Raw genomic sequence first — 22,847 nt, 5'->3', positions numbered from 1 at the left:
TATTTCTTCCTCTCCTCTCCTCTCCTCTCCTCTCCTCTCCTCTCCTCTCCTCTCCTCTCCTCTCCTCTCCTCTCCTCTCCTCTCCTCTCCTCTCCTTCTTTCTTTCTTTTCTTTCTTTCTTTCTTTCTTTCTTTCTTTCTTTCTTTCTTTCTTTCTTTCTTTCTTTCTTTCTTTCTTTCTTTCTTTCTTTTCCCTTTTCTTTTCTTCCCTTTCTTTTCTCCTCCCTCCCTCCCTCTTTCCTCTCCTCTCCTCTCTTTTTCTTTTCTCTTCTCTTCTCTTCTCTTCTTTTCTTTTCTTTTCTTTTCTTTTTTGAAAGTCAGAGAGAGAGAGAGAGAGAAAAGTCTTCCATCTGCTGGTTCACTTCCCAGTTGGCTGCAATGGCTGGAGCTGCGCCGATCCGAAGCCAGGAGCCAGGAGCTTCTTCCGGGTCTGCCATGCAGGTGCAGGGGTCCAAGGACTTGGGCCATCTTCTACTGCTTTCCCAGGCCATAGCAGAGAGCTGGACCAGAAGTGGAGCAGCTGGGATATGAACCAGTGCTCAAATGGGATGCCAGCCCTGCAGACAGCGGCTTTACCCCCTACCCCACAGCGCCAGCCCCGCTACTTTCTTTATTAATGAAAAAAATCTAACTTTTTGGAGAAGCAAACACATACACATACCAAGGGGAGGGGGGGGAGATGGACAGTGCAACACGGGGTGGTGATTGTCCACACAATGCCTCCAGCTTTAGCAAGGACTCTTAGAGCGCTGAGTCCCTGATTCCTGTGTTCGGCTCCAGGGTCCGGCCCCTAGGACTTGCTTCCATATTTCCTTAACAAGTGCATGTGTTTTGGTCCCGTCTACCTTCAGGTCCAGGAGGAACTCCCCTCCAGGGGACAAAGATCCCTCCCCATCCCCAGTCCTGGGGAGGGTGACTCCCACTGGGACAGAACCCCTCCTTCTTTCTTTGTCTCCCTCGGCTTCTCTGGGCTCCCCTTGGGTCTACTGTTCTGTGGCTGCTGGAGCTTTCCTTTAGGAAGACTTCTTGTTCTACCCAATACCAGTGACCTCCTCAGAGGATCCTGTTTGTCCAGCAGGCACTGAGCACTGATGGACGAAGGGCTGTGATGCCGCTGCCTTGCGGAGTGGCGGGAGAGAGTGTAGGTGTCACACTGCTGAAGGCGGACGCTAAGGTGGGGGTCTGTGTGTTGGTGACACCGAGGCGTCTCAGAAGCAGGGTAGGGTGGAGAGCTTTGTCTGTGTGTCAACATTCATCACAGGGGGTTTACTGAACCCAGGACAGGAGAGGCACAGATCAGAGACAGGAGCCCAAGGGAAAAGCAGGCTAGGGGCGGGGGTGTGAGGTGACTCTGAGCAGATAAAGAGAGGTGCAGTTCTGGAGTGAGAGACGGGGAGATTGGGGGGGGAAGGATCCCTTGTAGGGTTCATGTGCAGGGTCTCACCGCTGGACCCACATTAGAATTACCTAGGCACTTAAAAAGTACACATTTAGCCCTTTATGTCTGGATTCAGCCAACTATGGATCAAGAATGTTGGGAAGATGCTCTTGGATGTGTACTGACCACGTACAGGATTTTTTCCTTGTCATTCCCTAAGCGGTATAGTGCAGCAAGGATTTACCTAGCACTTCCATTCTGTTAGGTATTGTGCCTCATCTGAAGATGATTCAATGTATAAAGGGGGTTGCCTAGGGTGTATGCAAACGTGGCATTGTTTTCTAGAAGGGACCTGAGTGTCCTTGGGTTGTGGTACCTGTGGTGGTGGGGAGGAGGTTCAGGAACCAAGGTATTTGGTCCCATGAATACTGAGGGAGCTGATGTTATGCTGATCTTCTAAACACCTTGTCCAAGATGTTCTAGTGTAACTGGGCTGCGATTTGGCCTGGACGTTGCTCCCTGTGATGCTGTGTGCGAGCTGATAGAGAGTGATGGCCTTATTTACTTATCTGTTTTTTCAAGATTTATTTATTTATTTGAAAGGCAGAGTTGCAGGGCGCGGGGAGAGTGAGTGAGCAAGTGTGCTTCCATCTACTGGTTCACTCCCCAAATTACCACAATACCCAGGGCTAGACCAGGTCCAAGCCAGGAACCAGAGCTTCCTCTGGTCTCTTGCATGGGTGTAGGGGCCCAAGGACTTGGGCCGTCTTCTGCTGCTTTCCCAGGTGCATCATCAGGGAGCTGAATCAGAAGTGGAACAGCAGGGACTGGAACTGGCGTCCACCTGGGATGCTGGCACTGCAGACAGAGGCTTTAACCTGCTGCGCCACAGTGTTGGCCCTAAGCCCCGAATGATGGCTTTAGATGGAGGAGAGGGGATGCTGCATGTCTTGGAGGTGGGGAGGGTGCTGTGCTGAGGGGGAGCGGGATGGTAGGGAGCCTGAAGCTAACAGTGCTCCCGTGACACCTTCCATCTTCCTGGCCCTTTACATCAGTGCTTCTCAGACTTGGCTGCAGATGTGTGCCCTGGAGTCTCGTTAAATTACAGATTCTGGGGCCGGTGCTGTGACATGGTTCAAGTCCCGGCTGCTCCGCTTCCTATCCAGCTCCCTGCTAATGCACCTGGGAAAGCAACGGAAGATGGCCCAAGAATTTGGGTGCCTGCACCCACATGGGAGACCCAGATGAAGCTCCTGGCTCCTAGTTTTGGTCTGGCCTAGCCCTGGCCATTGCAGCCATCTGGGGAGTGAACCAGCAGATGGAAGGTCTCTCTCTTTCTCCTCAGTCTCTCCCCATCTCTGTGTAACTCTGTCTTTCAAATCAATGAATTTTTTTCCACCCCGAGGTGGAAACTAAGGCACCCATGTCCAAGAGCAGAGCCTGCCCTTTTGCAGCCCATCAGCCTTCTCAAGGACACAGAGAAATCTGTTGTCTTAGAAAGGAAAGGACAGGAAGATGGGGCATAGGGAGACAAGGACGTCTAGAGATATCCTTATGGGGAGTCAGGCAAGGGGCAAGGCGGGAGTCTGAGTCAAGTTGCAGCTGACTTTCATAGGTCCAAAGTGGACCTGACCCTCCGTAGCCTGAGGGGATGTCTCCAGCCACGCCCTGAGTAGAAGTCCAGGAGGTATTAAGGGAGGTGCACCTGCTCACACACCCAGATGAGGTTCTCCAACTGGAGTGCACATCCCCAGAAGGGCTCGTTAAACCCAGAGAGCTGGCCCTCCCCCCTGGAACTTCTGATTCAGGAGGTTTGGAGTGGGCCCCAAGAATCTGTGGGCATCCGGTGCAGCAGTCAGGAAGCTGCTTGGGAGGCCCCGTCCCGTATCGCAGTGCCTGGGTTTGAGTCCCGTCCCTGCTTCTGATCCAGCTTCCTGCTAATGCAGGCCCAGCAGCTGAAGGCTCAGGTCCTCGGGTCTCTGCCATCCACATGGGCGACCTGGATTGAGTTCCAGAGTCCCAATTTTGTCCCGGCTCAGTCCTGGCTGTGTGGGCATCCGGGGAGTGTACCACCAAATAGATCTCTCTGTTACTCTACCTTTCAGATACAATAGAAATAAATAAATAACAATGGCAACAACAGAAAAGTTGGTGTGAAAAACAACTCTGTATAAAGATGTAAGAATGAGTGCATCTCACAGCTTGCTGGGTGATAGTACTGCTGTTGGCAACCAGTGGCTTAGTGCTGGCCACAGATCCCTTGAAAAATGAGGTCAACGGGAGCTGGCTGGAGCTGTTGATCTAAGTGCCGTCCTGTGGTGATGGAGTCCAGGGGAGGAGGGGCTGAGAGAAGGGGGAAGCTGGCAGTTTGGGGGACTGCAGGTATAGGCATTGGCAAAGAGTGACCCTGACCCCTCACCCCTGCGATCCGTAGAGAGCACAGGAGCTGCCAGCCCTCCGGGTGATGGTGTGACCCTGAGGCAATGAGGCTTTTCAGGGCAAAGTTGAGCTTCTGCAAAGGTGAAGAAGTGGGATGTGGGGAGGAACCCAGCGTGGGAGGCTGCCTTGGTGGAGCAGGGGCCATGGTCTCGGGGAGCACAGCAGAGGGGCTTGAACAACAGTTTGGGGTGAAGGACGAGGGTGGGAGGGACACGCATGGAGTGGATGGCAGTGTGGAGTGGACACACTAGGTGGACAATCGCTGGCCACCACATAACACTCTTCCCACTCACCTGCAGCTGCTCGGCTTGCAAACTACCTGCCCTCCCGCTGCCTCACTCGGTCCTCCGGTCCTCCCAGCATCCCTGCGGGGATGTGGAGCAGGCACCATCACTTTGAGCCTCTGCAGGAGGAAATTCCTTACTGGGAGAATTGCACAAGGGGTCAAGGAGGCTGGGACAGCTGCAGAGCCTGGGCTTCTGTGTGGAGGTCTGAGTAGTGAGGGTCACGAGCTGCCCTGCTCTGGGTACAGGCCTAGGTGTGACTCAGTGCACACAGCAGGGTGGGGGGGCTGGATCCTGGCTCGGGGCTCGGGGGTGGACCTGGGCCCTGGAGAGGATTGTGAATGAGTTAGTATGGCTGTTTTAGGGCTGGAGAGCAGAGACCGAGGCAGGCTGCTGCAGGTGATGGGGGCTGGGTAGGAGACACTCAGAGAAAGGAGGGAGGTAGGGAACTTCTTGACTGGGGCTTTTAAGCCAGGGTCTAATGTTCTCCAACCAGCATTCTCCCCGCGACAGCAGGTGGGGCCAGCTCCCTCCCCCAAGGCTCCTCGGTCCTGGTAGGTTGGCTCTCCCTGCCTTGGCGTCTGTTGTCCTGCAGCTGTGGACTCACTGTTCCCCCGCCTTCCTTGCATCCGTGGCTGCCTCGTGGCTCCTGCTTTACTGCTGTTGCCCACGTCCTGCCAACTTCCTGAGTCCCCTTCTTTGACCTGGCGACTCTCTCTACCTGCATTACACTTGAAGACTAACGACCTAGGGTGAGCATGGGTACGGGGTGAGATCAGAGTCGCTCTCAGTCTTATCATAGGTGACTTCTTTGGGGGGATGCCTGATACCTGATCTGGCGAGCTGAGGCCAAGGCGACAAGGTATTTGGTGCAGAGCCGCTGTCCAGGGCTGCCTGTGACTTGTCTCAGCAGGGAACTTGGGCTCAGCAGGCCTGCAGAGCTGAGTGCAAAAGCAGAGCAGAGCGCCTCTCCTAGGAGGAGTCTGGAGGGACTGGGGTACTGAGCACATTCCCAGGATTTGCAGGCAAGAGGAACACACTGAGGTTTCCTTGTCCAGAACCGACGTGCAGGGAAGGGGCATGGGCTCTGCAGCAGCGAACAAGAATACAGCAGGGCGACACAGTAGAGGGACGTGGTGGCCACCCAGGAGGCCATCAGCCACAGAAGGTCCAACACCAGCATCGGCCTTGCTTCGTTCAAGCCCAGTAGACGCCCCATAAAGCCCTCCTGCCTGGGTTGGTGCTGCCTCTGCTTCTCAATGCCGAAGCTGGCCGGGGCTTTCAGCAAAGGGTCTGTGTCCTTCAGCTGGGAGTGTGGGCAGGGAGGGACTGGCCAGGGCCACAGCAGAGCCACAGGCAGCCCACTGGAAGACACCATGTCGGCGTGGAAAGGGGCGTTGACCCATGACACATGCTGTCGGGACCTGTTTTTAAGTGGTGAGGATTCCGTTCTTACTCATAAATTCCTAAGTGCTGGTAACAGTACCTCACCTGCAAGCACACTCCCAAAGCCACTCCCAAGGCAATCTCTACCCGAGGGGTTTAACTAGGTTCTGTGGTCAGATGCCAGGGAATCATGATTGCTTCATGTGGGGGGAGGGTGGGGTGGTAGTAAGGCCCCTGAGGACATTCCAGACAGATCCTGGCCAGTGCCTCTGAGGGTGCCAGTATTGGCCGGGGCTAGACCACATGGCCATTGAAGTCCTTGTAGCTCTGACATTGTATGGTTTAGTGGGTCCTGGGTTCTGTCCTTGACCAGCCCTGTTCATAGGCTGCCTCCATCCCCTCCCACTGTTATTATTATTATTATTTTAAGATTTATGTATTTATTTGAAAGGCAGAGTTACAGAGAAAAAGAGAGAGAGGTCTTCCATCTGCTGGTTTAGTCCCCAAATGGCCACAATGACTGGAGCTGGGCCTATCTAAAGCCAGGAGCCAGGAGCTTCTTCTGGGTCTCCCATATGGGTTCAGGGGCTCAAGGACTTGGGCCATCTTCCGCTGTTTTCCCAGGTCACTAACAGAAAGCTGGATCGGAAGCAGAGTAGCCGGGACTAGAACTGGTGCCCATATGGGATGCTGGCACTGCAGGTGGTGGCTTTACCTGCTATGCCACAGTGCTAGCCCTTCTACGCTGTTCTAATAGGTAAAAATAGCTACTCTGGCAGGATGTGTAATTTTCTGATTGCAACAGAATTCAAGCTAGTTTCTGTTTATGGTGAGATCAGTGGCTAGTCTCATCTTTTGCCTGTGGATATACAGTTTCTCCAGCACTATTCATTTGTCTCTTTTTAAAAAAAACACTTTGAAATTATTTTCTATTTTTTTTGAAAGGCAGAGAGAGAGAGATCAGTCAATCAATCCTACATTTGCTGGTTCACTCCCCAAGAGGCCACAACAGCCGTGACTGTCCAGGCCAAAGCCAGGAGCCAGGAACTCCATCTGAGTCTCCTATGTGGGTGGCAGGTGCCTAAGTGCTCCAGCCATCACCTGCTGCCTCCCAGAGTGTGCATCAAAGGAAATTAGATCAGAAGCAGAGTAGCTGGGACTTGAGCCAGGTACTCTGACGTGGGCTGTGGGTGTCCCAAGCTGCTGTACCAAATGCCTGCCCACCCATGTCTTCCGAGAACTATTTATTGAAGAGACTGTCCTTTCACCCATTGTGCATTGTCAAAGATTAGTTGGCTGTACATACATGAATTTCTTTCTGGAGCCTAGTCTATTGGTCTATATGTGATATCTGTTTTTATGCTAGTACCATACTGTTTTGATTTCTATAGCCATGTAATGTAGTTTGAAATCCAGAGGTGTGATGCCTCTAGCTTTGTCTTTCCTTCTCAAGATTGCTCTGGCTGTTCAGGGTCTTTTGTGGTTGCATACTGCTGATTTCACTCACACCTGAACTCTTAAAGCCAAAGCAGAGGAGAGCAAGTGGTTAGCAGAGGCTGGGAGTGGGAAATGGGGAGATGTTGGTCAAAGGGTGCCAACTCTTGGTTGTGAGTAGTCCTGCAGGCTTGGTGTGCACCGTGCTGACTGCTGTGGTGCTGTGCTATGCAAGTGCACTAGAGATTTGCTAAATGGTACATCTGAAGTGTCCTCATCAGAGGACAGCCACCCACGGCCGGCACCGCGGCTCACTAGGCTAATCGTCCCCTTGCGGCGCCGGCACATCGGGTTCTAGTCCCGGGCAGGGCGCCAGATTATATCCCGGTTGCCCCTCTTCCAGGCCAGCTCTCTGCTGTGACCTGGGAGTGCAGTGGAGGATGGCCCAAGTGCTTGGGCCCTGCACCCCATGGGAGACCAGGAGAAGCACCTGGCTCCTGGCTTCTGATTGGTGTGGTGCGCTGGCCGCAGCGGCCATTGGAGGGTGAACCAACGGCAAAGGAAGACCTTTATCTCTGTCTCTCTCTCACTGTCCACTCTGTGAAAAAAAAAAAATTAAAAAAAAAAAAAAGAAGAAGAAGACAGCCACCCAAAGCTGCAATGTGTTAATTAGCTTGATTATGGGAATCATTTTGCAACAAACACATATGGCCATCCCTCACGGGTATTGGTTCCAGAAAACCCCTCATCCCTCACCACAGCACTCCCCGCCCCCTGACAGATACCAGAATCTGCAGATGCACCTCAGATTGGCATGGTTTTTATCTTTCAGTTGTGTACTCCTTAGTGAAGTTGTATCTTACCGAGAGTGTGTACCCCATGTGTCCGTGACAGCAGCGGATCGTCACGTGGGCTCCAGAGCACCGCTCTTGGAAGGCTCCTTTCCTGCCCTGGGCTGTAGTCACTGCACCCATGTCCATGTTCCCTGCTGCACTCTGGGTATTTAGCAGGGCCTGACTCTGAGCAGTGCACCTGCACCTCTCTTCATAGGGGCTGTGCCTTCCTTGTGCCTCTGTTGTTTGGCCCTTTGTCCCCGATGGAGGGGTCAGGTGGGCTTTTGCCATGTGATAGATGAGGATTAAACACCTTGGGTGATACGGAAGGGGGCTTTGAGTGTGAGAGTCCCGCCCAGAATCCACTTCTGCTCAGCCCTCCATCTGTGGCCTTGGGTAGGTACTTGGCCTTGCCAAGCCTTGGTTTTTACCATCGACAAAGTGAAGGCACCGTTTCTGTGAGGCATGAGACAGGTTTACACATACAAGTGTCCCTCCGTGTCAGGGCTTGTTCCAGGAAACCCCGTGGATACCAGAATCTGCACCCCCAGGACCCTTATACAAGCGGCACAGCATCTGCAGAGAACCTACGCACATTCTATCCACACTTTAAATCATCTCTGGACGACTCCTAATGCACAATGGAAGTGCCTGTTTAGGGAACAGTGACAAGGATCAAAAGACACAGTTTTTTGAGATTATTTATTCGAAAGGCAGAGTGACAGAGAGGGAGGGCAGGAGACAGAGATTTTTTTATCTGCTGGTTCATTCCGCAAATGACTGTAATGGCTGGGGCTGGGCCAGGTGCAAACCAGTAGCCAGGAACTCCATCTGGGTCTCCCACATGAGTGCTGGGGCCTGAGCACTTGGGCCATCCTCTGCTGCTTCCCCAAGCGCATTAGCAGAGAGCTGGATCGGAAGTGGGGCAGCTGGGACTCTGAGCCGGCGCTCATACGGGATTCTGGTGCTGCAGGTGGTGGCTTGGTCCTTTGTGCCACAACACCATCTCCTTCCAAATGTTTTTGATCTGGGGTTGGTTGAATCCATGGGTGTGGATCCTGCAGATACCAAAGGCTGAACGTTAGTACAAAACTTTCAGCGTAGTACATTTTCCTGAGCAAATGCCCAAGGAATGTTGGTGTTGCTCTGTGATCAGAGGGCCTGAGGCTTCCTCTTGATGCTATTCATTATTATTTATTGAGCAGTGACCATATGGTGAACCTTGTATTGTGTGCTTTCCCCAAGCTGATCTTCACAAAAACCTAGCAGTTTTTATTCCTTTTTCTTGTATTCTAAAGATGAAGAAACCCAGCCCCAAAAAGGTTGAGTTCTGCAGCAGATGCAGCCAATACTCAAACCCACATCTTGCAGACCTACACCGTGAGGCTTGCTACCAGGATACGAAGTTGCCCTCCCAGGTCCCTCATGCTTCTCTTTCCCTCGGGGATCCAGCTCAGCTCTGGACTCAGAGGCAGGCAGGAGGGACCAGGCTTTGCCCATGTTACTGTCAGTCAGTTTGTTTCCATGCCGTCGGTGAGCAGGGAGGAGAGGGAGAGGCGAGTCATGGCCCTAGAAGAGCCAGTGGACCAGCTCCTAGGGCCTCCCTCACTGCACGGGGCAGAGGCCCCAAGACCTGCAGGTGGCACAGCCTCAGATGGGGACACCTCCAACTGCTGGGCCAGGGGCCAGCGGCGCTGGGCCCGGCCTACCCCGGCCTTGTATGTTGCCGCTGTCTGCAGCCAGCAGTGATGCCTCGACCCAGCTCTGCTGCCTGCGGATGATGAAAAACAACACAAGCTGGGTGTGAATCCGTGAGTAATGAAGGCTAAACCTCACGTTTGACGTGCACTGCTTGTGCCAGGAATCTGGAGGGGAGAGACTGGAAGAGGAGCAAACAGAATTACAGGCCCTCCCCAGAGTGACTTCATTCAAAAACATTTTATTTAGAGCCCAAAGGAAGCGAAGAGAAATAGTATTAACTGCTTGTTAGGTCCTCTGCCAGATGCATGTAACATCTTTCCTCATTAATTCCCCCTAAGTTACAATGATAACCATCATCCGTTGGTTGCAGACTGTAGTGTTATAATTCTTGGGGGCCAAGAAATACACAGATGTCAAGCCAATTGCAACCATCCCCAGTCCCCACCTATTGAGAATTCTGCCCTGTGAAATCCCGGGGACAGAGGCTTAGCTGGTTTGAGTCCCAGCTGCTCCACTTCTAATCCAGCTCCCTGCTAATGCACCTAGGAAAGCAGTGGAGGAGGGCCCAAGTGCATGGGCCCCTGCACTCATGTGGATTCCATATTTGTGGATTCGGCCAGCTATAGAACAATAAAAATCCTGGCAACTCATGACTAGAGCCTAGGGAGATTACTGACGCCAGGAACAGGAGTGTCAAATTGTTAAGTCAGCAACAGGAGTCACTGTGTACTTACACCCCATGTGGGATCTGTCCCTAATGTGTCGTCTAAAGCCAAGTGATGCTATGACTGGTACTGAAACAGTACTTTTATACTTTGCGTTTCTGTGTGGGCGCAGACTGATGAGGTCTTTGCTAATTATATACTGAAGTGATCTTCTGTATATAAAGAGAATTGGAAATGAAAAAAAAAAAAAACAACCTGGTGTTAAAATGGAAATGGCATAGAAAATTAATTAATTTGAAAAAAAAATATGTAGGATCTCTGTCTTTAATGTGCTGTACATTGCTATTTAATGCTATAATTAGTAATCCAATGGTAGTTTTTTCACTTGATGTTGCTATATGGGCAAAATGTTGAAATCTTTACCTAATATATACTAAACTGATCTTCTGTATACAAAGAGAATTGAAAATGAATCTTTACATGAATGGAAGGGGAAAGGGAGCGGGAAAGGGGAGGGTTGCGGGCGGGAAGGAAGTTATGGGAGGGGGGAAGCCATTGTAACCCATAAGCTATACTTTGGAAATTTATATTCATTAAATAAAAGTTTAATAAAAAAAAAATCAAAAAAGAATCGTGTGTGTACTGAACATGTACTTTTGATCATTCCTTAAACAATACAGTATAGCAACTATTTACACAGCATTTTCATTGCATTGAGTACTGTAAGTCATCTAGAGATTTAAAATACATGGAGGGGGGGCATTTGGCCTTGCATTAAGATACCACTTTGTGGCTGGCGCCATGGCTCAACAGGCTAATCCTCTGCCTAGCAGTGCTGGCACACCGGGTTCTAGTCCCGGTCGGGGCACTGGATTCTGTCCCAGTTGCCCCTCTTCCAGGCCAGCTCTCTGCTATGGCCCGGGAAGGCAGTGGAGGATGGCCCAAGTCCTTGGGCCCTGCACCCGCATGGGAGACCAGGAGAAGCACCTGGCTCCTGGCTTTGGATCAGCGCAGTGCGCCGGCCACGGCAGCTATTGGAGGGTGAACCAACGGCAAAAAGAAAGACCTTTCTCTCTCTCTCTCTCACTGTCCACTCTGCCTTTCAAAAATAATAATAAAAAAAAAAGATACCACTTTGGATGCTTGCATCTCATACCTGGGTGCTTGGGTTTAAGTCCTGGCTCCACTCCTAATTTCAGCTTCCTGCTAGTGCACACCCTGGGAAGCAGCAAGTTATGGCTCAAATATTTGTGTCCCTACCCATGTAGCGGACCCAGAGTGTTCCCAGCCTCTGGCTTCAGCGTGGCCCAGACCCAGCTGTTATGGGCATTTGGGGGAGTGAAACGGTGCTTAGAAGCTCTCTCTCTGTCTCTGTGTCTCTCTCTTTCTGGCTTGCCACAGGCAAAAATGAGGAGAGTCTGGACATTAAGTTAGCAAATCTGACTATGGGCATGTGTCTTCTGTCTACAGGGGACATGACATCCCATAATAGAGTGCCTGAGTCTGTGTCCTCCCAGCTCCTGCTCCCTGCTGATGTGTACCCCGAGAAGCAGCAGGTGATGATGGCTCAAGTACTTGGGTTCCTGTCATCCACGCGGGAGGCCCAGATTGGGTTCTTGGTACCCAGCCTTGATGTGGCCCAGCCTGGTCGTTGTGGACATTTGGAGAGTGAACCAGTGAGCGGGAGCTCTCTTCCTCTGCCTGCCTGCCTGCCTCTCACAGATAATTACTGAAAATGTATGCAGAACTTGAATTTTTCCCATCTTAGCCATGTTACAAGGAAATATTAAATACCTTCCCCGTCGTTCAACCATCATGACCATCGTCAGGACCTTCTCATGTTCGTGAACTCCAACTCTGTGCCCCGTTCCCCTGCCCCCAACCCCGTGTAATCCCAGTCTGTTCTCTGTCTCCAGGAATCTGACGACTCTGGGTGCTTCATACAAGTGGAATCGTGCAGTGGCTGGCTCGTCTCGGTGAGTGTAACGTCTTTGGGGCTTATCCCTACGGTAGCGTGGGTCAGAATTTCCTCCCTTTTGAAGGCTGAGTAATAGTCTGTCGTGTGTGTATACCCATGTGTCCCTCCAGGGACAGTCGGCTTTTGGTTACCGCGGGTTGCGCTGCTCTGAGCTGGGTGCAGACGTATCTGTTGGCGTCCCTGCTTTTAGTCTTGTCTGCTTATTTGGATCTCGTGTGTCCTCTTTAGCTCTCAGAATGAATGCCCTTTCCAGTTCCCCATTTTGGGGTCCTCTTTCAATCCTGATTTGTAAAGCAAGAAAAAAAAAAAAAAACACAAAGATTGGAAAATGTTGCTGATGAGCTTGTAGGCAAAGCCACCTGGCTACCTGCTTTGAATCTTGCTGTAAAACTGCCCATTTGTAATTCTGCTTCAGGACCCAGCGAGCAACTGATCTTGCTGTTGCTGGGCCCACGCTGGGTGCGTAGAGGGTGTGGGGGGTGCAGGGAGCTGCTCACCACTCACGTGCTTCTGCGTGTGTTCACCGGGGACTGGCACCTGCCCGGGTCTGTCATTCTCTGTCACTTCCTTCCCTGTGTTTACAACTGTGCTTTCAAAGCCCCAAGCAGCCATGTGGTTAAGGAGGCACTTGAAGAACAGCTCAGTTCGACCGACTCGCTTCAGAAAGTCTAGCTTTATTCCGGTCTCCGCCACAGTGCCCCATGAGCCCTCCCCTTGGTGTCTTTCTGTGTTTTAGTGCCCCCCTCCCCGCCGCTGCTCCCCCGACACACTCAGTGTGGGGTGGGCTGGGGGTGGGGAAGCCCTGCTGCGCTTCTCACCCCAGGAAAGCTATTCTGAGTCTCAAAGGACCTCGTAAATCTGCTCCCCAGATGGAAGCCTCTGCGAACTCCCCTCTCTCTGCAGGTCTCAGATTTCCCTCAGTTCCGTCCAACAGATGAATAATCAAATGGATGAGAGAAGCGCTACTCCTCCTGGACCCTATTTTTTTTTTTGCTTAATGAACACGGTTGGGAGTCCTGAGTATTTTCTTTGGTTTATGATTAGCCAAGTGCGTAGCAGGTTACCCTGTAGCACTTGGGAAGGGAAGACAAGGGTGAGCTGAGGGCCCTTGGCCAACGAGCAGCCCTGAGTGAGCAAAATGTCACCAAGTTCCAACATATTTACGGCTGCTTTCTTAAAAGGAATTTCCTAACCCGAGTTGGTCTTTATCGGAGTCGTTTATAAGAGCTGGAGTTTTAATTTTTATATTAAAGAGGGAGATTAAGAGACAGGTAGATCCTAGGGCCACAGGCTCAGGGGTCCGCGGTGTGACCTTGAGGGGAGGGCGACACCGCACGTGCTTGCCAGCTGTGCGTCTCGGTCCCTGCTGCAGGTGGGCACAGGTTGGTGGTGGCTTGGTGCTGTGACAGCGCCGGGCTGGGCTGCAGGCTCCAGGTTGTCCTCTACCACAGAAGCTGCCCTGCAACCTGGCAGAGGCGTTCGCTCTCCCCTCCCCTCCCCCCCACCCCCCCCCCCCCCCCCGGCAGCTATGGCTGTGATCCCATGTTGCCCACTACCACCTTGGATCATGCTTACAAAAAATATGCAGTCCTCTTTCTGCCTCTTGACCCATTATGATTTTTTAAAAAATTATAAAAGTATCACATGTTGATGCAAGCCAGCTGAACATGGAGCAGCATCTAGAAAACAAACACGCGTGCCTCCCCCTTGCTCCTTCCGGCTTCTCCCCCAGTTCCTGGTCCACATCACAGAACTATTTCCTGTTTTATAGAAAGGCAAATCACATATCAGACTGTTTTATATTAAGACTTATTTATTTGAAAGGCAGAGTGACACACACACACACACAATCTTCCATTTGCTGGTTCCCTCCTCAAATGGCTGCAATAGCCTGGGCCTGGCTGGGCTGAAGCCAGGAGCCAGGAACTCCATCTGAGTCTCCCACGTGGGTGCAGGGGCCCAGGCACTGTGCCATCTTCCATTGCTTTGCCAGGCGCATTAGCAGGGAGCTGGGTTGGAAGTGGAGCAGCCAGAACTGCAATGGGTGCTCTGATATGGGTTACTGGCATTACAGGCTTAACCCATTGAAGCACAGTGCCGGCCTCCACGGTGTATTTAATTTGCAAATTGTTTTCCACTGAAGAGGATGTCATGGATATCTTCCTAGATCAGTAGATCAAGACTGCACTCATGTGAAAACAACATAATGTTGTATATGAGATTTTCCTCTATTTCATGCACTTTCAACTTAGTCTCCAGTGTTCTGCGACTGTGAACAGAGCTGCAGCCAAACCCCTACATGTAGGCTCCGGAGGTTTTACTTTTGTAGAACAGATATCTTGAAGTGGGATTGCTGGATATGCTCTCTCTCTTTTTTTTTTTTTTGACAGGCAGAGTGGACAGTGAGAGAGAGAGACAGAGAGAAGGGTCTTCCTTTTTGCCGTTGGTTCACCCTCCAATGGCCGCCGCGGTAGGCGCGCTGCGGCCGGCGCACCGCGCTGATCCGATGGCAGGAGCCAGGTGCTTCTCCTGGTCTCCCATGGGGTGCAGGGCCCAAGCACTTGGGCCGTCCTCCACTGCACTCCCGGGCCACAGCAGAGAGCTGGCCTGGAAGAGGGGCAACCGGGACAGGATCGGTGCCCCGACCGGAACTAGAACCTGGTGTGCCGGCGCCACAAGGCGGAGGATTAGCCTAGTGAGCCGCGGCGCCGGCCTTTTTTTTTTTTTTTTTTAGAAAAGATTTATTATTTATTTATTTGAAAGGCAGAAAGGTCATCCACCCACTGGTTCACTCCCCAGAGGACTGCAATGGCCTTGGTTGGGCCAGGTTGAAGCCAGGAGACTGGCACTGCATCTGGGTCTCCCACATGGGTGGCAGGGGCCCAAGTACCTGGGCTATCATCTGCGGCCTTCCTAGGCACATTAGCAGGGACCTGGGTGGGAATTGGAGCAGCTGGAGCTCGAACCTGCGCTCCTGTATGGGATGCTGGTGTTGCAAGCAGTGGCTTCACCTGGACACCACAATGCTGACCCTGCCCAATTCTGATTTTAACAATATTGACAGTTTAGGTTCAACAACAACAACAACAACACCCAGAGCAATTCGCACTGCCTGGCTTTGAACTGTTGTCTGGTTTCCTGTTACTACTACAGTGAGTACCTGAGGCTGGGTTAACTTTCTAAGAAAAGAGGTGCGTTTCGCTCACAGTTATGGAAGGCCTGGCGCTGGCATGAGCTCTGCTCTGGTGAGAATGTCATGGTGGTTGATGCCACAATGAGAGGGAGAGATCCTGGCAAGACTGGGAGCACGTTTCATCTCTGTCCTCTGGTCTCTCCCCTCTTCTTTGAATGCCTCTAGGATTCAATCACGGGGGCTTCCCGCTGGTGACCTTATACAACCCTCATCACTGCTCCAGGCCTGGCTTGAAATACCCTAGCTGGATTTCTCGTCACTGGCAGTGGACACTGGGGTCAACCCTCCAACCCTGGCTTCTGGTCTTTCACATTGCTTCTCATGGGAATCAACTATCTATTATTTTATTGTTTTTTTGATTGCTGCTGCCTTTGTGATTGATTTACAAATATTAGGAATATTAATCTTGATTGTCACAATATCACAAATATTTCCTGGGCCGGCGCTGTGGCTCACTTGGTTAATCCTTAGCCTGCGGCGCCGGCATCCCGTATGGGCACTGGGTTCTAGTCCCGGCTGCTCCTCTTCCAGTCCAGCTCTCTGCTGTGGCCTCGGGAAGGCAGTGGAGGATGGCCCAAGTGCTTGGGCCCCTGCAACCACATGGGAGACCAGGAGGAAGCACCTGGCTCCTGGCTTCGGATTGGCGCAGTGCTGGCCATAGCGGCCATTTGGGGAGTGAACCAACGGAAGGAAGACCTTTCTCTCTGTCTCTCCCTCTCACTGTCTAAAACTCTGTCAAATGAAAAAAACAAAACAAAACAAAACAAAAAAAACAAAAAAAACAAATACTTCCTCCTAGCCTGTTGTTCACTTTCTGGCTTTGCAATATCTTTTATTCGGACACCATGACACCCTGGCAAAATTTTCTCATAGTAAAATCTCTCAGTGTTTTTTTTTTTTTTTTTTTGGTTTCTGAGGTTCCCGTTTTGCTTAAAAAAAGTCTCCATTTCAAGTAGACATTTCATCCTAAAGCTTTTATTGTTTGTTTTTCATTTTAAAACTCTTTCTCTTGGAATTTAACTTTAAAAATGGTTATAGGGGATAGGCATTTAGCTTACTGGTTAGGAAGCTCATGTCCCACATTAAATGCTTGGGTTTCATGCCTGTTCTGGCTACTGATTGCAGCTTCCTGCTAATCCAGTGGACCCTGGAGGGCACTGCTGGTGCCCAAATAATCGCAGTGCTGCCCAGCATGTGGGAGACCTGGATTGAGTTCCTGGTCTCTGGCTTTGTCCTCCCTGTGGCAGTTTTGGGCATTTGGAGGAGTGAATTGAAGGGTGAGAGCCCTTCTCTCTCTCTCTCTCTCATTCTTTTTCTCTCTTTGTCTCCCAAATAACTAAAAGTAATAATATAAAATATGGTATGGGGAGGGAGGAATCTAGTCAGATTTTTTCCCAGATGCTTTCCAGTTATGCTGTTATGTATGAAATAATCCATTTCTTCTCCTTTGAGTTATTGTGCTTCCTCTGTCAGACAGCAAGTCCCCATGCATCCCCGGGCCTGCTCTGGGCTGTCTGTTCTCTTTCATGGATCTGTTTGTGTGTTCCTGTGCCAGTTCTATAGACTTTATAATGGTTTTAATCATTCGTTTTAATATATAGAAGGGGACGCTCTCATCACTTTCATTTAAAAATGTTTTGGCAATTTTCACACATTTGGTCTTCCATGGAAATATGAAGATTATCTTATCTGGCATATAAACAGTTTCTTGATGTTCTGGTTACAATTTTTAACAAGTTCACATATTAATTTTGGAAGATATATATATTATTTCATTACATTTTCCCTTCCAAAGGCCTTTTGTTTTATGTCTTAATAAAATTTTATGGCTTACTTTGTGGAAGTTCTATATGTTTCTGGTTGCATTTATCCACAAGTGCTTTGTGTGCTTCCCTTTCTATTGTGAATAGTATTATTTTTCCATTTCCTTTTAAATCTGGTTATCACTAACATGTAAATAAGAGCTTTTGAATTTCACAAGTTTATTATGTGTAGCTATCTTATTAAATTCTCTTGGTACTTATAATAGGTTTTAAAATTATTTATTTTCATTTTATTTGAAAGACAGACAGAGAGAGAGAGAGAGAGAGAGAGAGAGAGAGAGGTATCACAAAGAGACAGGTATTTTCCATCCATTGTTTCACTCCCCAAATGCCTGCAGCAGCTAAGCCTGGGCCTGGTGGACCCTGAAGCCTGGAACTTCATGTGAGTCTCCCACGTGGGACCCTGAGAAAGACCTGCTGCCTCCCAGGAGCGTGCAAGGAGCTGGATGGGAAGTGGGGTAGCCAGGACATGATCCATGCACTCCAATGTGGGATGCGGGTGTCTCATGTGGTGACTTAACTGCCGAGCCAAATGCCCATCCCTAGAATAGATTTTTAAAATAGAATCTTTTGGTTTTTGAGGTTGTAGTCATCTTTCTATATCTGTGATACGTTAGTGCACGTTTTGTTAGTTTAACTAAAATACCCGAGAGGAGCTTCTTTGGGAAAAAAATGGTTCGTTCCAGCTGACAGTGGAGGCTTCGGGGTCAGTGGCCCGTATTCTGGTGGAAGTTGGTCATGGCGAGTGTGGAAGTGTGGTCACATTTGTGTGCCAGGCAGGGGGAGAGAGAGAACCTAGGCCAAACTTGAACTGAACTAATTGGACGTCTCACCAGAACCTTCTGAGGGCACACTCCCAGTGACCCAAAGACCTCCCTCTGGCCCCACCTCTCAGAGGCCAGTGTTAGATCCAGTCTGCTCCCTTAATCCATCAACCCTTAAGATGAAGACATCTGAGTTTAAATAGCTACATGAGATGAGGCAAGACCTGAGGTGCCCATGACATGTGAGCACGTGTGAACAGCCTTTCCTCCTAATATTTATACTTCTGTTTAAATTTTCCTTTTGGGGGAATATTTGTTTGTTTATTTGAAACTCAGAGAGAGAGAGAGAGAGAGAGAGAGAGGACTCTTCCATCCATTGGTTCACTCCCCAAACGGCTGCAACAGCCAGGGCTGGGTCAGACTACAAACAGAAGCCAGCTCTATCCATCCAGGCCTCCCACTTGAGTGGCAGGGACCCAAGCACTTGGGCCATCTTCTGCAGCTTTCTCAGGTGTCTTTTTTTTTTTTTTTGGACAGGCAGAGTTAGACAGTGAGAGAGAGAAGACAGAGAGAAAGATCTTCCTTCCGTTGGTTCACCCCCCAAATGGCCGCTATAGCCGGCGTGCTGCACCGATCCGAAGCCAGGAGCCAGGTGCTTCTCCTGGTCTCCCATGTGGGTGCAGGGCCCAGGCACTTGGGCCATCCTCCCCTGCCTTCCCAGGCCACAGGAGAGAGCTGGACTGGAAGAGGAGCAACCAGGACAGAATCTGGCGCCCCGACTGGGACTAGAATCCGGGGTGCCGGTGCCGCAGGCAGAGGATTAGCCTAGTGAGCCACGGTGCCGGCCTCTCAGGTGTCTTAACAGGAAGCTGGATTGGAAGCAGAACAGCTAAGACTCCAACTAGCATTCAAAATGAGATGGTGGCGTAGCAGGTGTTGACTTAACCCACTGAGCTACATTGCTAGCCTCAAATCTTCTTTTCTCATTGCATTAGTGAGAGCTTGTAAAAGTAGGTTGAATACTTTGGTAGGGGAGACATCTATGTCATAGTGCAGGTTTTAATGGGATGACTTGAGTATTGTTTACTATGATGTTTGTAGGTTTTATAGCTTTTTAAAAATTTTTTGACAGGCAGAATGGACAGTGAGAGAGAGGGACAGAGAGAAGGGTCTTCCTTTGCCGTTGGTTCGCCCTCCAATGGCCACCGTGGCTGGCGCGCTGCGGCCGGCGCACCGCGTTGATCCAATGGCAGGAGCCAGGTGCTTCTCCTGGTCTCCCATGGGGTGCAGGGCCCAAGCACTTGGGCCATCCTCCACTGCACTCCCTGGCCACAGCAGAGAGCTGGCCTGGAAGAGGGGCAACTGGGACAGAATCCGGCGTCCCGACCGGGACTAGAACCCGGTGTGCCGGCGCTGCAAGGCGGAGGATTAGCCTAGTGAGCTGCAGCACAGGCCTAGCTTTTTTTTTTAATCGTACTTAAGATTAGGACAGGCTCCTGGGCTTTATCAAATGCCTGTTTTTCTTCCATATGCTATTTCCCCCCCTCTAAATAAAGCTCTCTGAAAGGGTCCCTTTAAAAGTTGCCACTACCAGCTGGTTGTGAACACTTCCCGGTCAGCAGTGGATCACGCAGCGCCATCACCTGTGGGGGCCCTGGATGGTGTCAGCTGGGAGATGTCATTCACAACAGCAGGGCAGGACTCAGTGAGGGACGGAGGTGAGCATGTCCCTTCTGCAGGAGCTGGGGAACCTGCACCTAGAATCAGGAAATGGGGGCAGGGGGAGGAGAGCTGAGGACCAGCGCCAGCAACCAAAAATGTCCATGCGCATCCACGAGGCCAGGATGGGCTTGAAGGCAGAAGCCGGTCAGATGCCTCACTAAGCATTTGGTAGGAAACTCAAGAGACCGGAGTCTGGCGCCGCACAGCAGCCAAGGTCAGGGGCCAGCCTGGGCGAATGAAGTAGCAGGAAACAGAGCTTGAGGGGCAGACGTGGGAGGTGGCTGTCATCCCCTGCCTCCTTGCAGAAGACCCAAGAGCATGCTTGCCCACGCTGCTCTCTGCTTGTCCTGAAGTCAGCACTTGATTGGCACCTATGACTGAAACCCCAGATGAAAGGTATCGGATGAGACACATGGCAGCACTTACCAAGTCATGGCGGGGGGGGGGGGGGGGCTTTCATCTTTCACAAAGGGAGGGTTTTTTAAGACCCTATTTAAAAATCATCCTTAAAAAAAACCACAGATAGAAAATATTACTAGGAAAATACAGAAAAATATAAAGTCAAAAAATAAGATGAATAGGTCCATCCTTTAAAGAGAAGTTCAATGAAATTTTTAGTGTATTTTTTTTTGCAGGTTTTTCTGTGGCTTGAGTTCCCCTAGAATCCATAAACTGTTATTTCTGCCCTTTTCACGGTTACTATGTATTTCTAGTGTCAGCTGTGTGAGCAGGAAGCATTCACCTGCTGTCCCCAGCTTTTTTATTTCATTTAAAAAAAATTTATTTTGGGGGCTGGGGTTGTAGTATAGTGTGTTAAGCCGCTACCTGCGGTGCCAGCATCCCATATGGGTGCTGGTTTGAGTGCTGGCTGCTCCACTTCTGATTCAACTCCCTGCTAATGCGCCTGGGAAAGCAGTGGAAAATGGCCCAGGTCATTGGGCCCCTGCACTTATGTGAAAGATCCAGATGAAGCTCCTGGCTTCTGACTCTGGCCTGGCCCCACTCTGGCCGTTAAGGACGTTTGGGGAGTGAACCAGATAGAAGATCTCTCTTTATCTAGCCCCCTCTCTCTAATTGCCTTTCAAATAAATAAGAAAATAAAAATTTTGTTTTATTAATTTATTTCTTTGAGAGACAGAACTTTGATGTGCTGATTCAATCTTGGATGCCTACAATAGCTGGTGCTGAGCCAGGGATGAAGCCAGGAACCAGGCACTCAATCCAGGTCTCCCTGGACTGGAATGGGTTGCAAGGACCCAGTTACTTGAGCCATCGCTGATGCCTCCCAGAGTCTGCAGTAGCAGGAAACTGGACTCGAGCTGGAGCCCGAATTGAAGGTAGGCACTTGCTCTGAGATGCAAACATCTTAGCTGGTGTCTATTTTTTTTAAAGATTTACTTTTATTTTATTTATTTCAAAGACAGAGTGTCAGAGAGAGGGAGATAGGGTGACAGATCTTCCATCCACTGGCTCACTCCTCAAATAGCTTAAACATCCAGAACTGGGCCAGGTAGAAGTTAGGAGCCTGAAACTCCACCCAGGTCCCCTGGTGCTTGGGCTCTCCTCCACTGCTTTCCCAGGGGCTCTGATATGGGATGCCAGGCATTGCAGGTGGCAGCTTAACTTTCTGCGCCACAGTGGTAGCACCCTTAACTGGTACCTTAATTGCTAGGCCAAATTCCCACTCCATGAAGTGCTGTCTATTGAGTGAATATACCAAATCATTAAAAAGTCTATGGGAGGGGCTGGCGCTGTGTTGTAGCAGGTAAAGCTGCCACCTGTAGTGCCGGCATCCCACATGGATGCTGGTTCGTGTCCCGGCTGTTTCTCTTCTGATCCAGCTCTCTGCTATGGCCTGGGAAAGCAGTGGAGGATGACCCAAGTGCTTGGACCCCTGCACCCACATAGGAGACCCAGAAGAGGCTCGTGGCTTTGGATCAGCACAGCTCTAGCCATTGCGGCTGTCTGGGGAGTGAACTAGTGAATGGAAGACCTCCCTTTCTCTGCCTCTGCCTCTCTGTAACTCTGCCTTTCAGATAAATAAAATAAATCTTTAAAAACAAAAAAAGACTGGGGCTGGTGCTGTGGCTTACTTGGTTAATCCTTCACCTGTGGTGCCAGCATCCCATATGGGCACCAGATTCTGTCCCGGTTGCTCCTCTTCCAGTCCAGCTCTCTGCTGTGGTCCAGGAGGGCAGTGGAGGATGGCCCAGGTGTTTGGACTCTGCACCTGCATGGGATACCAGGAGGAAGCACCTGGCTCCTGGCTTCGGATCAGTGGAGCGCCCGCCGTAGTGGCCATTTGGGGAGTGAACCAATGGAAGGAAGACCTTTCTCTCTGTCTCTCTCTCTCACTGTCTGTAACTCTACCTGTCAAGTAACAAACAAACAAGCAAACAACAACAACAACAACAAAAGTCTGTGGGAACACACCTTGTAACAGCTCCAGGAGGCGCCCCGTGCATTGCCCTGGTTTCCACAGGCCTGTGCAGAGAGCGCCCTTTCCTGTCTCCCCAGCCCTGAGTGTCTTCTGAAGTCTTGGCTGTCCTGACCCTGCAAGGTTCTCCTTCTCACTCTCCCATCTTGCAGTTCACCCTCTGTGCCCTGCTCCCTGCCCCGGCCACCACTTCCCTGCACCCCCGCCGCCAGGCTGACTTGTTCCTGTCATTTATATTCCAGCTCAGCAGACAGTTTTCCTGCTGACGGCCATGCCCTCCCCTCTGCTGGTTCACTCCCTGAAGCTGGGGCTAGAACAGGCTGGAGCCAGGCACTGGAACTCCATTTGCTTCTTCCATGAGGGTGGCAGGCACTCAAGAGCTGCTGGCTCCCAAGACCATAGTAGCAGGAAGCTGGGATTCGGAGCAGAGCCAGGACTCGAATCCAGGCACTGTGATGGGGCGTGTGTGCTTCCTAAGCAGCGTCCTCACCATTAAGCCAATTGCCCACCCCTGGTTTACTCTTTGACCTTTTGAATCTTGTTTGTGCCATTGATAAATACACGAGCTACACCTTCATCGTCACCTTCCCCCTCCTCCAGATTCTAATGAGCTCTGATTCAGAGCTCTGCTGAGAGTCCCAGTGTGTTCTGGGCCCATCAGCCAGTGGCAGAGGCTGCATTTCTTGTTTGTGCTCACTGGTTGAGTCAGGGGTCACTGGTTTGGCTGGGTCTTTCTGTAGGACGAGCCTCTTGTAGAAGGAAGCGTTCTTCAGCCTTCTTGATACCGTTGCTCTCCTACATCTTCCTTTTG

At 50.7% G+C, this 22,847-nt stretch overlaps 1 long non-coding RNA gene across 1 annotated transcript in view; it reads left to right on the top strand.

Moving 5' to 3' along the window:
• The first annotated feature begins 12,032 nt into the window (after positions 1-12,032).
• LOC133756730 (uncharacterized) overlaps positions 12,033-22,847 on the top strand; it is a 126,521-nt gene continuing 115,706 nt past the window's right edge. Inside the window, exon 1 of the long non-coding RNA XR_009865536.1 lies at positions 12,033-12,095. This is a non-coding gene — a long non-coding RNA (uncharacterized LOC133756730). The remainder of the gene's footprint in view (positions 12,096-22,847) is intronic.

The sequence above is a fragment of the Lepus europaeus genome, chromosome 3 (genome assembly GCF_033115175.1).
Source record: "Lepus europaeus isolate LE1 chromosome 3, mLepTim1.pri, whole genome shotgun sequence".
Taxonomy (NCBI): domain Eukaryota; kingdom Metazoa; phylum Chordata; class Mammalia; order Lagomorpha; family Leporidae; genus Lepus; species Lepus europaeus.
This window is presented reverse-complemented; position numbering and strand designations above follow the sequence as displayed.